This window comes from Geotrypetes seraphini, chromosome 3 (genome assembly GCF_902459505.1).
Source record: "Geotrypetes seraphini chromosome 3, aGeoSer1.1, whole genome shotgun sequence".
Lineage (NCBI taxonomy): Eukaryota > Metazoa > Chordata > Amphibia > Gymnophiona > Dermophiidae > Geotrypetes > Geotrypetes seraphini.
Window position 1 is genome coordinate 138,389,500 of NC_047086.1, and position 16,127 is coordinate 138,405,626.

At 46.3% G+C, this 16,127-nt stretch overlaps 1 protein-coding gene across 10 annotated transcripts in view; it reads left to right on the forward strand.

The window, feature by feature from the left end:
• The window catches only part of MAPRE3 (microtubule associated protein RP/EB family member 3), a 203,890-nt gene that overhangs the window by 151,463 nt on the left and 36,300 nt on the right, over nt 1-16,127 (forward strand). The window lies entirely within an intron of this gene.

Sequence of the window (16,127 nt, forward strand, 5' to 3'; positions counted from 1 at the left end):
CCTTCCCGCCTACCAGCAGAAAGGAACTAACCAATAGCCCAAGGCCCTTGATTCTTATAAAACCGGAAAGATAAAGGAACAGAGACGCAACCCTGTAGTATCCTCCTACTGTCAACCTAACAAGCAAATTGTAGTGAACAAATCCCCCTTCCCCCCCCAACTAACCACCCAAAATCAAACCCTAGAAGAAAAGAAAAGGGAGAAAGAGAACAAAAGAAAGAAAAGAAGGACAGAACCCCCCCCCAAACAAACAAACTAGGGGGAGGCAACTAGATAGCCAAAGAACCCCTCCCAGCTCACCAAGAAGGAAAATCCCAAACCAGAGGGATGCTAGATCTTCAAGGTCTTAAGGATCAACTATGAGCCCAGTGAGACAAAGAATTAATATAGGGTCCCCAAGTTTGAAGGAAAAACTTAGATTGGCAAAAGGAACCATGCACCCTACCTTTCTCAAGAATAAGCCAATAAGATGGCTGGTGTGCTGAGGTCCACTCCCCCAGAATGATATTTTTAGCCAAAAGACCAGCTTTACGAACCAATAATTAACCCGATTTGGCTGTCAAATGGAAGGCCTCAAATTTATCTAGAAGAAATCCCAAGGGGGATACAAGTATCGAACGCCCCAACAGATATTCCAAATAGCTTCAATACTCCAGCTGCTGTAAGAAGGTAATTTAGGTTCGCGGCTACAGGACAGGGAGATTTGTCCGACCGGGCCTGTTCTGTTGTCGGTCGGGTGGGGAAGGGGCAGGGAGTGAGAAAGGAAGGAAAGGTGGAATGGAGAAGAAAAGATGCTTAAGGGAAATGGGTAAAACTGAGGGATGAGAAGGCCACTGAAAGCACTGGGGAAGACAAAGGGGTGGAGAAGGACGCTGAAAGGACATGGGGAAGACGGGAGGGGGGGAAGGATGCTGAAAGCACATGGGGAAGACAGAGGGGGGGGAAAGGACGCTGAAAGGACATGGGGAAGACGGGAGGGGGGGAGGATGCTGAAAAGCACATGGAGAAGACGGGGGGGAGAAGGACGCTGAAAGGACATGGGGAAGACAGAGGGGGGAGAAGGACGCTGAAAAGACATGGGGAAGACGGGGGGGGGGAGAAGGACGCTGAAAGGACATGGGGAAGGCAGAGGGGGGAGAAGGATGCTGCCTGACAGGACATGGGGAAGATGGGGGGGGAGAAGGACGCTGAAAGGAAATGGGGAAGAGAGAGTGGGGAGAAGACGCTGGCAGGGAAGAAGATAGAGATGCCAGACTATGGGGGAGCGGCGGGAAGAAGATGGGTGCCAGACCAATTTGGGAGGGGGGAGAAAGGAAGAGGCACAGTAACAGAGCAAATGGAAGACACAGAGAGAAGAGAGACAGTGGATGGAAGGAATTGAATGAGAACATGAAGAAAGCAGAAACCAGGCAACAAAGGAAAAAAATTCTTTTTTTTTTTTTTTTTTGCTTCAGGATAAAGTAGTATATTAGTTGTGTTGATAAAAATTTATAAACATTAGAGGCTCTGGTAGAAACCCGTTTACAAAGTATGTATTCTTCCCAATTAATATTTCCAAATTAATAAAGTCTTTTTGCTTATTTTTAAATGGGTTTCTACCAGAGCCTTTAATTCAGTAGCATAATTAAATGAAATAACTATTTCTGTAGTTTATAGGGACGGGCGGGGACATAGGGGATTCCTCGCGGGGACGGAGGGGATTCCTCACGGGGACGGGTGGGGACGGAGGGATTCCTCGCGGGGACGGGTGGGAGTTATCACGGAGACAGGTGGGACTTTGGCGGGGACGGGTGGGATTTCTGTCCCCGCGCAACTCTCTACTCTAAAATGCAAGTAAAAAAGACTTGTAATCCAAAGTGCATTTTTCACATTGGGGAGAAACTGCCAAACCTGCCCAAAATAATTGAACTTGCGTAAAATAAGCTCTGGAAATAACTCAAACTGACACTCCGTAATTCAGCGGAGCATGAAAGAGTGGGAATACGATGAATATAGCTACTACTATCCAAATCCTGAGAGTGTAGTCCCAACTCAAGTGCCCAGGTCGCACATAGAGATTCCCACGATCGAGCAGGAGCAATCTGATAAAGAGTTTTATGCAACAGCATTACTGTTAGGCCCTTATCCAGAAACTGGGCAAAAAAACCCTAAGCTTACCACCGAGTCCACAGTAAAAACCGTCCACCCTCAGAGAATGTAGATAATGCTGCAAATGTAGTAACTGCAAATAAGCAAAGTGATCCCCTCCTTGTGCTGAAACTCCTGCTAGAGCACCAAAGAACCATCTGGCCAAAGTACATGTTCCAATAAGGTTACACCCGCCCGCCTCCACCGCTGAAAGGAGAAGTTATCCCTTCCTGGGGCAAACTGAAGATTTCCCAGAATCAACAATTGGTCAGAATTCCCAGGTTGCTCACCTAACAAAAGGACTAGGTGTTTTCACGTATCCCAAAGGGAACCTAATAAAAAACTAGAATGCAAGGAGACAGGAAGCACCGCTTTCAGAACATGGAGTAATGAGGATAAGATCCAAGGATGATAAACGGCCAATTCATAATCAAAGCACATATACATCTCCTGCTCCAAAATCCAATTGCCCAGATACCGAAAAAGACGTGATTATATTTCTGCATATCAGGGACTCCCATCCCCCCTTGGGACCAAGACCCCAACAAGAAACGAAAAGCTACTCTGGGTTTTCTGCCCTCCCAAAAAAAGAATAACAATAATTTATACAGCGCTTGCAGGTCTTTTTGAAGAAGGCGGATGGGAAGCAACTGTAAAACATAGAGCCAGCATGGAAAAAGTACCATGTTGAAGAGCTGAATTTTACCGTGTAAAGAAAGGGGGGAAAACCCACCACCCCTCCAACTGTTGACACGTAGAATCCATCAACAACCGGAGGTTACAGTTCTTAAGAGAAGCAGCAGAAGGAGCTAGGTGTATCCCCAAAAAACAAAAAGAGGAATCAGCCCACTTTAAAGGAAAGCTCCCCCTCCAACCCTCTCGGACAGCACTAGAAGTAGCTAAAGCCAAAGACTTGTCCAGATTGAAGCAAAACCCCAAAAATCTCCATATTACTGCATTACCATCAGCAAAGTCCAGGTCAGTGATATGCACCAAAAGATCATCCGCAAAAGCCAAAGTCCACGACACCAATACGAACTCCTCGGATATCCGGAGTTTGGAAAATATCTCGAATCAAGGAATCCAAAGAGAACAAATAAAAGAGGTGATAAGGGGCAGCCCTGCTGAGTACCCTTCCTGATCTCAAAAGGCACCGACAGCACTCCATTAACCCAAATAAAGGCCTGGGGGGAATTATACAGAGCTCAAATAGCATCAAAATAAAATCCGCTAAAACCATAATGGTGGAGGGCAACAAAGAGAAAAGTCCAAGAAACCCTGTCAAACGCCTTTCCTGTGTCAAAGCTAACTAATAACGATGGAAGGCGATGTTGAGCAACATATTCCATAAAAGTCAGAATGCGACGAAGATTACGCGCCACTTTACAAACCCAAAAAACCCCACCTGTGGATCTGCGATAAAGCAAAGAAGAATACGTGCCATTCGATTAGCCAAAATTTTTGCAAATAGTTTTAGGTGTTTAGGAGTGAAATAGGGTGATAAATCCCGGCAGAATCGGGTCCCAACCAGGTTTCAACAACATTGCAATATGGGCCTCCTGTAAAGACGGCAGTAGAGCCCCTTGGAAAACATGTGGAGATGATGCGGTATACAAACCTAAGGATTAGATTAGATTAGATTAGATTAGATTAGATATGTGTTAAAGATAGATGCCAGCACCGGTGCTATTTCTGTAGTAAGTAGTTTATAAAATTCTGAATGAAAGCCATCAGGACCCGGGCTCTTCCATAACTTGCTAGAATTAATGGCCAAAGAAACCTCATCTGTCGAGATGGGAACACTTAACATTTGTTGTTGGACATCTGACACTTGAAGGACAGGGATGTTAGCTAAATAAGTTTCCCCCGGCATCTCTGGAGATCCAGCATATAGCTGTTGATATTACCTCTGAAATACCGCCTCAGTATCTGTATGGACCAGAGTTCCATCTGCAACATTCTAGTGGACCCCTTGGCTGCATGTACCAAATTAGCCAACAATTTCCCTCCTTTATTGCCATATAAGTAAAATTAGTACTTAAAGTATTGAAGGAACTGGGACATACGAGCATGAATCAACTCATTCAGAGAGGCCTGGGAAGCCAAAGGGCAGCCCGATGCCAGGGAGTAGAGTGACAAGCGTACCATATCCTATTGGCTAGCACCTGCTTCTCCAAATGGAGTATCTCCCGATCCCGGGCTTTTTTCCGAAAACTGGAATAGGCAATAATCTCCCCACGCAGGACCACTTTTGCCGTCTCCCAATACAAAATCGAATCATCCAAATGAGGAGCGTTGTGAAATTGAAAATCACGCCATTTCTGCACCAAATGATCAAAATAACCCTGGGGATGTATATAATTTTGGAGGAAATCTCCACTGATGGATTCCATCTCCCAACTTACCCACCTCCAGTATACACCAAATAAGAGCATGGTCAGAAACGCAATACAGTCCAATCCCAGTGGAATGCATATTAGAGAACAGGATTTTAGAAAGTAACCAATAGTCAATCCGAGACTGTGTGCCATGGGCTTGGGAAAAGTGAATATAATCCCTCTCTCCAGGATGCAGAGTACGCCAGATATCAAGGAGATCAAGAGAAGAGCAGAGATAGAGAATGACACGGTGGTTGTTACCTGCGGCTAGCCTCAAGTAGCTGCGGGTAACCCGCCGAAATGGGGAAGAAAAAATAGTGGCCTCTGCGGGGACGGGGACAAGGCCATTCACCGCCCCGTGGAGCGGTGAATGGACTTGTCTCCGCAGTGAGGCAATCAAGGATCGCGCGGTCCCCACCACCCGATCGCAGCTTTCCGCCATCTCCCTCCCTCCACTCACCTTAGATGTAGAGCACTGTTCTTCAACCGCCGGTCCGCGCAGGGCTGGCAAGATTAAGGGACAGGCGCAAAAAAAAAAAAAGGCCTCCCTCCTTTTCCCCTGCTGTTACCGCCCTGCTGCAGTTGCTAAAGCCGACAGGAAGTCTTTCTGACGTCAATTCTGACGTCGGAGAGGACATTCTGGGCCAGCCAGCTGCAGCATGGCGGTAAGAGCAGGGGAAAGGAAGGAGGGAGGCTTTTTTTTTTTTTTAGCGGCAGGGAGGCAGCAGGCTGGCTATGGCTAGGGAGGGAGGGAGAGAGGTAGACAGGCAGGCAGGCAGGCTTCGGGGGTGGGGGTGGGACAAAGTGTGGAAGGCAGTGAGAGGGACATAGGAAGGAGGCACTAGGGACACTAAAGACATGGGAAGGATGCACTGGGGGCACTAAAGACAGGAAGGGGCACTAAGGATATGGGAAGGAGGCACTGGGGGCACTAAAGACATGGGAAGGAGGCACTGGGGGCACTAAAGACAGGAAGGGGCACTAAGTATATGGGAAGGAGGCACTGGGGGCACTAAAGACATGGGAAGGAGGCACCGGGGGCACTAAGGACATAGGAAGGAAAAAGGGAGGGAACAGAAAGGGACAATTCTAGGGCCTGAGTGCAGAAAGAAAGAAATGAAAGAAAGGATACAAAGACAGAAGGAAACGCAACCAGAGATTCATGAAATCACCAGATAGCAAAGGTAGGAAAAATGATTTTATTTTCAATTTAGTGATCAAAACGTGTCAGTTTGGAGAATTTATATCTGCTGTCTATATTTTGCACTATATTTGTCTATTTTTCTATAGTTACTGAGGTGACCGAGCTCGCGGAGATAGGGCGGAAACGGGGTTTTTAAATTTTAGTCCTAGTAGTTTGCCGGTCCACAAAATAATTATTTTATTTCTGCCGGTCCATGGAAAAACACTGATGTAGAGTATGACGGCTTTCTTTTTCGCCCAACTGCAAGCGTTCAAAAAGCAGCGCACGCGCGGCTGCTCGAGTTGATCAATCTTCTCCTCTCCTGCAACTTCCTGTTTCCGGTTGCGTCAGAGGAGAATATTGAACAAATGAGCAGCCACGCGTGCGGCTGGGCGAAAAAGAAAGCCGGCATACTCTACATCTAAGGTGAGGTGGAGGGAGGGAGATGGCGGAACGCTGTAATCGGTCGGGTGTCTGCTGTTTTTGTATCACTGCCTGCCTGCACTCACGTTCCAGATCCTCCTGTTGCTCATTGTACTGCAGCATCTGCATGATTATGTGCTCAGGTGGGCATTTTTAGTGTGCACAATTGACCTGATTCAAGCTATAGGTGAACATGGGGGACACGTCATTGCAAGGGAGGACAAGTCAATTGATTTATTTTATGTTCTGTTTTTACTACAGGGCAGAGGCACTGAAACAGATTCACAGTGCAGTAGTAGTAGTGGCAGGACTCTCTTCTGTCTTCATGGTGTTTCGCAGTACTGAGACTTATATGGATGCTGCGGAGACGGTGACGGGGCAGTGAATGGGATGGCGGTGACGGTGAAGGGGATGGCGGTGACGGTGGCGGGGAGGTGAAGGGAATGGCGGTGACGGGGTGGTGAAGGGGACGGTGAGCCGGGGACAGGGCGGTGTCGGGGACAGATTTTTTTCCCCGTGTCATTCTCTAATAGGGAATACCTCTGGAAGAGTCCAAATGCTCCTGAGGCCTGGGATTAGTCTTATCCAAACTTGGCTCATACATCACATTGAAGTCACCCCCCATGACAGTAGGGAGCCCCGAGAAATGCTGCAAAACTCGAAACAAACCAATCACCCCTACATCCAGGCTCCATCATCTGTAATTAAACTCTGGAATGCGTTGCTAGAGAATGTGATAAAAGCAGGTAGTTTGGTAGGATTTTTAAAAAGTTTGGGAAATTTCCTAAAAGAAAAGTCCTTAAGCCATTATTAAGATGAACTTGGGAAAATCCACTGCTTATTTCTAGAATAATCAGCATAAAAACTTGTTTTACTGTTTTCGGACCTTGCCAGGTACTGTGACCTGTATTTGGTTACTGTTGGAAACAGGATACTGAGCTTGGTGGACCTATGGTTTGTTCCAGTATGGCATTGTTTATGTTCTTATGTAACCTCATTTTGTAATAACCATCACTGAAACGCTCAAACTCTGTTGTGTACAACTATTATAGAAGTTCATTAATTGCAACTCCATATAGAAGCTCAAATGTTGTAACATTATTACAGAAGCTCATATAAACCAGTCATTAGTAGCAATTTCTTGTACAATCCCACTTTATTCTGGGGCAATTGGGTTAATTCTTTATACCCGCCAGGACTTTGTAGTAAGCTTCAAATTCCAGAGACTTAAGCTCCACCCCTCTCACCTCAGCACTAATCCCTCCTGAATCAGTTTCCTTCCTACATGTCAGGCTGTAAAAGTTTGTCTTTTCTGCTTGTGTTTTATTTTGTGTAATTTCAGTCTTTTATTTTGTAGTTTTTGCCCTCGTGCTGTGGAGGGACACCTCTGACTGTGCGAGATCACAGACCTTTGGAAAAGCCTGTTTCCAGGGGATTTATTGCCTGTCTGTACACCCTGCACTTCAGATTGGGACTCAGGGACTGTTCCCTTGGGAGCTTGCGCACCCCAGGTTCATCCACTAGTGGCTCGAGTGCAGGCTGCGTGGCTCCGTGGAGGCACACCCGAGATTGGGGCCAAACTGCATTCCTCTGCGTGGTGTGTCCAAGGGTGGCGGAGATACCCAGCCGTGGATGTCCGGCTGGTGGGACAGTCAGAAGAATTGAAGTCAAGCTTGCCTGATTTCTAAGGCAGAGGATCTCCCTGTAAGCTATTTCAGCTCTCTGCAGTGTTTTCCCATTCAGCACATGTCATATTGAGTACAGGCTGACAGCCTGAATCAGTGATTTTGTGGGATCTTCAGAAGGAGTTTTTAGGTGGTTTCTCTGCATACCCTACCCCCCATCACCCCTAAAATCGCCATTTTTGAGGTCGCCCTGTGTTTTTCAGGGGCTATTTTTAGTCAAAATCAGCACGTGCCATGACTATCTTGGATTTTCCCGATTTTGATTTAAAGTTATTTTTAGCACTTGCACGCTTTGTTTTTGCAAGAAAACCACTCAGGTGGACTCCCCATGGTAGGATATGATGGATTCATACCTTATTTGCTGTGGATGTCTGTTGGGTGCGCTGCCATGTTCCATGTGTGCTGCAGCCCACAAAGGGGGCAAGACTTACCCAGACCCTGTTCCTTCGAATTCTGAAGGGGGGTCTTCCCTTTATTTCTGCCCTGGTAACCATGAAAATGGCATCAGGGGTGGGGGACCATGGGGAGTGCAGATATGACACCTGTGTTGAAATTCAAGAATGTTTCTGAGGAGAAATATCATAAATCCTTCAAACATTCCAAGAAAGGTCCGCAGGAGTCAGCTCCCACCATAGAGGATGGGTTTTCTCCTGATTTAATTAATATGATGTATCAGGCTTATTTGGCTAAAAAATATCTGCCTGTTACCCTTCAACAAGCGTCCTTACCAGCTGCAGAGACCCTTCCTCCTCTGGACCAGGGTCTTTTCTCTTGTCTCCTTTCTGAGGTTCCGGCAGGCAAGCCGGTAGTGCCTGCGGTTGCACCAGATACCCTTATCGTGCCTCTGCTTACTCAGGGGAGCACCATGGCTTCTGCAGATGTGGCAGATCTGGCAGATCGTCAGGATCCAGATCTGAGTGGAACCCCAGATCTGGGGAGAATCCTACTGTGTGCAGATTTTTCAAGCCCACACATCTGGGGGATTTGATTTCTGAATCTCTCCAGGAATTGAAGCTGCAGTCTGAGCAGTCTGTCACTGCAGAATGTTCCCTCATGAGTGACCAGAGGCCGCAATCCACCTCTTTTCCTGATCATCCTGATCTGGTTTGGATTCTTAATGACATTTAGGAGGCACTTGAGGGTCCTTTGAAATATGCCCATGTGACGTCTCTGTGTTATCTCATGGTGAATGCTTTTTAAAAATGCTTTGCTTCCCCGAAGGTGAATTCATCAGTGGTGCAGGTCATCAAGTGTACTTCTCTCCCCAGTGACAGAGAGGTGGTCTTGAAGGATGTCCAGGACCAGCATATCAATTTCATATTGAAATGCCTGTTTGATTCAGTGGCTGCTGGCATAAAGGCAGCATCAACCTCTTCTTTCGTGGCCAGGGCATGCCATTACAAGCTTCGCCAAGATCCTGACACTGTGGTGCTTCGTGACCTGGATTTCCTGGTCTCAGGTGTAGACTATATGGCTAATGTCCCGGTTGACATGTTGAAAGTCTCTAAGCTTTCCGCCTATTCCGTTTCGGCTCGCAGGATGCTTTGGATCCGGCAGTGCTCTAGTGATTCATCCTTTGAAGCAGCCCAGTGTTTTTCAACCGCCAGTCCGCAGACTGGTGCCGGTCAACAAAATAATTATTTTATTTCCGCCGGTCCATAGGTGTCAAAAGGTTGAAGAACAGTTGATCTAGAACAGTGTTCTTCAACCTTTTAGCACCTATGGACTGGCGGAAATAAAAGAATTATTTTGTGGACCGGCACCAGTCCGCGGACCGACAGTTGAAGAAACTAGTATATAGCATAACTCTTGTCATAGTCATGCTTTGTAGACTTAAATTTCAAAGTAATTATGGAGTTTATTACAACAAAACCAACCAAGTCTATTCTACAAAATCGCTTTAAATCTCCTTCAATCTCCCCCTTCAGACACTGTTCTGCTTACTGGCATAATTGCTTCTGTATTGCTGGTTGTTTGCCTTTCTGGCCAAATGTCAGCCCATTACCTCTGACCGTTGGGTCTTAGAGATTCTCTGTAACTGAGCTGCTTCAGGAATTTGGACTTCTGTCAGACTTATTTGATTTTTTTTTTCCAGTTTATGAATTATTTTAAATTTTATTCCATTGTTTTTACCTCTATTCTTTTTATTTTATTAATTGAATTTCCCTGAATTCTATTGTTTAACAGTTCCTCCCTTCTATTCCTTTTTACATATTCCTTTAATTCATTTAGATATCATTTATATAGATGGTGCTCCTATCTGTAAAGTTAGGAATTTCTATGAAATATTCTACATGCATCGATCCTCTCCACTCCTTCCTGCCCTCCATAGTCCTCCCTACCCTCTTCTAACCCCTTCCTCTGTAATGTCACCCAGAGCTTGTATAGGTATGTGTGACGCGCAAATGGAATAAATAAATAAAAAGCCGTCCTCTATTTCCTGGATTCACTGGTAGGCCACCCCGAGAAGGCGGCTCGGGTACAATCCACGGTCCATAGATTACATTACATTACATTACTTACTTCTATTCCGCCTGTACCTTGCAGTTCTAAGCGGATTACATCAGAAGATAACTGGACATTTCCAGGAAAGAAAGTTACAATTAAGATAACTGGACATTTCCAGGAAAAAGGTTACAATTAAGGAGCTGGTTACATTATACAATTAAGGAGCTGGTTTCATAATAAAGTTTTGAGAAGAGGGTACAAGATAGGTAGAAAAATTAGGAAAACGTCAGATGAAGCAGGAAGATTACTACGAGGTAGTTAAAGAGTGGAAGCTGGTTACATTACTAGATATTTCGACTATAGAACCCATCCTAGAGCAAGACTCATGCTCTGGGAGATACTCAATATACTTCTTCATTCTCAAGAGGGGCTCTGAAGATTGGAGACTAATTCTGGAACTCAAGGCAATCAATACAGCACTGCAAGTGCCTGTTTCCGCATGGATAACAGTGATAGCTTTGGTGGCTCCGAGGGAGTTCCTAGCCTCCCTGGATCTGACAGAGGCGTATCTCCACATTCCTATTTTTCTGGACCATTGGAAGTATCTGAGGTTCCACCTCTTGGAGCAACATTTCCAGTTTGTAGTGATGCCCTTTGATTTGGCAATGGTGCCCAGGACCTTCACCAAAGCTTTTGTGGCAGTGGTGGCCCATCTTCACACCCTGGGTGTCTTGGTTAACCTGTATCTAGACGACTGGTTGATCAGAGCAACCTCAGCGACCGAGGAGTATCAGGCTGTTCATCAGTTTGTATAGTTGCTGCAGTGCCTGGGCTGGATGATCATTTTCAGGAAGAGTCACCTTAAGCCAATGCAGGATTTGGAATACCTGAGAGTTTGATTTCACATGGGCCAGAATAAAGTGTTCCTGCCCTGTGTACCGTCGGGAGAATCTTTGATAGGTTATCAGGGACCTTCTGGCCACTCTGATCCCAATGGCATGGCAATACCTCCCGGTTCTGGGAACCATGGTGGTGACAATAGATGTCCCTTGGGCCAAAGCCCATTTGCGTCTACTGCAGGATGCTCTGATTTTGCGCTGGAGTCTGCAACGTGACCTATTACATCCACTCTACCCTGAACAACAGTGGCGTGGAACAGTCACCTGGTGGCTTTGACCTCTCTCACTATCCAGGGGTCTTCCCCTCTGAATTTCAGAGTGGGTGATTCTGATGACAGATGGAAGCCTCAAAGACTGGGGGGCTGTGTGACCATTCCTGTTCAAGGCTGGTGGGCTTCCTCTGAGTGCAAATGTTCAATCAATCATCTGGATCTTTGGGCGATTTGGCTAGCTCTCCTCCACTTCAAAGGTCATCTCCGTCATCAAGCCATTCATGTCTTCTTTGACAGTGCCACGGCAGTAGCTTACTGCAACCAGCAGGGGGTGCACTAGTAGTGTCTCTCTGAGCATGGAGGCTCAGCTTCTCTTCTTGTGGGCGGAGAGATACCTGTGGTGCTGTCAACAGTGCATGTGGCCAGAGTGGACAACGTTCAGGTGGATTTTCTCAGTTGTCAGAATCTGGACACTGGAGAGTGGTCCCTGTCTCAAAGTTCGTTCGATTGCATAGTGATCTCATGGCAGCTGTGGCCAACAAGAAAGCCAATTAGTTCTTCAGTTGCCGTCGCAAGGCTGGAAACAAAGTCTGGACGCTCTGGTTCAATCCTGGCCATGGGATGGTATCCTATATGTTTTCCCTCCATGGCCCATGATAGGGCATCTGTTGTGACAGATAGCAGCTCACAGAAGCCCTATAATCCTTGTCACACCCGGTTGGCTGTGGTATGCTGACCTGGTTCGGCTCTAGCGGGACCAGGGGCTCCAGCTCCCTTATCACCCTCGCCTCCTCACACAGGACCCGATTGCGCTGCAGGATCCAGACCGTTTTGGCTTTAATTAGCCGGGGCTATTCAACAGTAGCTGCCACGTTGCTTCGCAGCAAAAAGAAATTCATAATGGCTGCCTATGTGAAGGCTTTGAGATTTCTGCAAGATGGCCTGATGAAAGGCCCAGTGGTGGCTTTTCTCTGGGTGCAGATAGCCAGTCTTTCTTGTGTGTTTTCTTCTCTGAGGGACTCCTTGGCTGCTCATCTGGATGTAGTCCGTTTTCTGCGAGGCACTCTGAGACTTTGGCCTGTGCTGCACCTTCATTACCAACTACTCCTTAGCAAATCAGAAAATGTTCAAACTATTCCTTAAATACTTCTTAATATCTTATCAATATGTACTTCTTAAGATCATAACAATTCTTATGTAATCCGCCTTGAACTGCAAGGTAAAGGCGGAATAGAAATCACTAATGTAATGTAATATGTCTGACTTGGAATCTCAACCTGGTTCTCTCTAGCTCGTCCACCTTATGAGCCTCTGGAGCAGGCATCTCATGGATCTTACAATCAAGACTGTATTTATGGTGGCCATTACCTCAGCCCACAGAGTTTCGGAATTTCAGGTTCTTTCCTGCCTGGATCCATTTCTGCGTATTAAGATTCTGATGTGATGCGCACTGTTCCTTCTTTTCTTCCGAAAGTGGGTTCCACTTTCCATGTGAATCAGGAAGTCTGGCTTCCTGCTTTTGCTTCCTCCATGTCGAGGGAGCAGGATTGGGTGTTGCAATCCTTGGATGTGCACAAGCTCATGTTGCGGTACCTGGAGTTTACGAATGATTTTCACCTCTCTGATTATCTTTTTGTTCTGGTGGGTCCTGCTCATAAGGGCAGGGCAGTTTCCAAAGCCACCATTTCCAGATGGAACTGTATGGCCATTCCATGACTTACGCTGTGGCTGGAAGGAAGCACCCCCTTAATGTGAGGGCTTATTCTACCAGAGGTATCTCATCCCCTTGGGCAGAGTCATTGGCGATCTCTTTGGAAGAGATTTGCAGGGCCGCTACCTGGTCCTCTTTGTATAAGTTCACCAAGTTTTACAGGATCAATGTGGCAACCAAGCAGGATTTTCCTTTTGGTGCCTCTATTTTGGCAGCAAGCTCAACAGTCCCACTCTGATTCTTTGGGACTGCTCTGTTATCTCCCAGTCATCCTGGAGTAAAGTGGGATTGTACAAGAATAGGTTCTTACCTTTGATATATCATCTTTCTTGTAAATCCACACTTTATTCTGGGAACCCACCCTATCCTTTGCTGATTTGCTGATTCTGTCTTTCCAAGTACTGGTAAGCTGGATTCTATTTTCTGATCATCCTTTATAATCATGCCATCAGGGGGGATCCTAGTTAGGGAGTCCCCCCCTCTGACAGTGCAGGCTGTGTCTCCTTATATCACTGTTTCTCGTTGTTCCGGTTTATAATGTTTATTAACCTGGTTGAGTTATGTTTAATTGTTCCTGTTTTGTATTACTTACCATGAGCAGATTAGATGACTTGGTTGGTGAATATCCCTGTGCCCCTCTCTCTCTCTTGTTTTTGTCCTCTTTCAGAAGTTCTTGGCTGCTTTATTACTGATGCAGGAGGGGGGTCAGTGCTGAAGTGAGAGGGGTGGAGCTTAAGTCTCTATAATTTGAGGCTTCCTACAAACTACTGGCAGGTATACAGAATTAACCCAGTCGGCCTGGAATAAAGTGTGAATGTACAAGAAAGAAGATTAGCAAAGGTAAGAACCTAATCTTTCGATAGAAGCTTTTAATAAACAATAATTATTTTAAAAAATTCAAGTGACTGAAAACTCTTATATATGGCTTCCTCTCTTTTCAACTTTTGGTACAATCTCTGATATTAAGCATCTTAGATTACTGCAATATTATATACTTGGGATCCTTTAAGAAATCCATCAAACGATTGAGAGTCATTCAGAATGCTGCTGTCCGCCTCATTTATGGTCTAAATCAGGGGTGCCCACACTTTATGGGCTTGCGAGCTACTTTTATAATGACTAAGTCAAAATGATCTACCAACAATAAAATTTTAAAAAAAACACAAAGCACACTGAAAGGCAGAGAAAATGTTAATTATTCATATTCCGGGTTTTTTCAAAGAGGTCACGGCAGATGCAATGTCACCTCAGTAACAAAATACAAAAATAGACAAATACACCCCCTCCCTTTTTACTAAACCACAATAGTAGGTTTTAGCACAGGGAGTTACGCTGAATGCCTCGCGCTGCTCTCAATGCTCATAGGCTCCCTGCGCTAAAAAATGCTATTGCGGTTTAGTAAAAGGGAGCCATAGTGCAAAATATAGACAGCAGATATAAATTCTCAAAACAGACACATTTTGATCACTAAATTGAAAATAAAATCATTTTTCCTACCTTTGCTGTTTGGTGATTTCATGAGTCTCTGGTTGCACTTTCTTCTTCTGACTGTGCATCCAATCTTTCTTCCTTTCTTTCAGCCTCCTGTATGTTTCCTCTCCTCCAGACCTCATTCTCAACTTTTTCTTTCTGTCTCCCTGTCTGCCCCCTTTCTTTCTTTCTCCATGCCCTCCCCCAAGCCACTCAGTTTGCTGCCACCGCCATCGGGGAACAGCCCCCAAGCCACCGCCGTCCCAAGCTTTCCCTGCAGAAGCGTTGCGCTGACCAGCATTCTGCTCCCTGACGTCAATTCTGACGTAGGAGAGGAAGTTCCGGGAAAACAAGGCATTTCTCTTCATTCCATCCAGCCTGAGCCCCATCTCTCCTTGATCCAGCATTTCCCTTCTGTGTCTGTCAGAATTACCATTCCACCTATTTTCCAGCATCACCCTTCTTTGTGTCCATCTCACTATATCCCTAGCTCACCATTTTTTCAGAATCTTCATTTGTCTCTGTCCTTGTCTTTACCCCATGTTCACCATTTGCCCTTTCAATGTCTTTATCTCCCCCCCCCCACACTTTTTCAGCATTACTTCTATGTCTCTATTTCACCTCTTCTTCATGTCCCCTCTGTATCTCTATCCTTATTCAGTAGGTCCTGCTTACCCTTTCTCTTCTTTGTGTCACTATCTCCATTTTCAGCTTTCCCCCCCTTTTCCTTTGTTACTGCACCCTGTAGCCAGAATCTTTCCACCCTCCCTCCACTCCGGCCCAGCCCAGTATGAAATATTTCTTTTTGTTTCCCTCCCCTCTCTCTATCTCTCTCTCTTCTCCTCCCTCACCCACGAGTCCTGCATCTGGCCCTCTCCCTTCTACCTGCACCTGGCAACACCCCCCTGCTCCGCGGCTCTCTTCAGCAACTCGTCAGCAGCGGTGATCAAGACAAGCTGCCGACATTGAGGCCTTCCCTCTACGAGTCCCGCCTTTGTGGAAAAAGGAAGTTGAAACAAGCGGGACTCGCAGAGGGTAGGCCCCGACGTCAGAAGCTTGTGTCGATCGCTGCTGCCGAAGAGAGCCGTGGAGCAGGGGGTGTGGCCGGAAGCAGGTAGAAGGGAGAGGGAGATAGGAAGGCTGTAGAAGCTCCGGAGCACGACACCGACCCCAGCCAGGATGATTTCTTTTTCAGGCTACCGCTCCCACGCTCCCACCCCCCCCCCACCCCCGAAATGACAAAAACAGCCTAATGCCCGGCGTCGGCGTCTTTGACGTCGGGGAGAGGAAGGCTGATAGGCCCGGTAGATCGGGACGGCAACATGAGTATCACGGAGCCCGGGATGGGCTCTGCGATCGACTCACGTTGCCTTCCTGAGCTACTGGTTGATTGCGATCGACGTGTTGGGCACCCCTGGTCTAAATAAATCGTATCATGTAAGCCCGTATTACAAAAAACTACACTGGCTGCTGGTGGAAGCAAGGGTCATTTTTCAAGTTTGCCTGCCTCTGCTTCAAAACCATAGTAGGTTCATCCCCAGTCTATCTGTTGCACCTTTTTGAATTTCCAGGCACCACTTGCACATGTAGT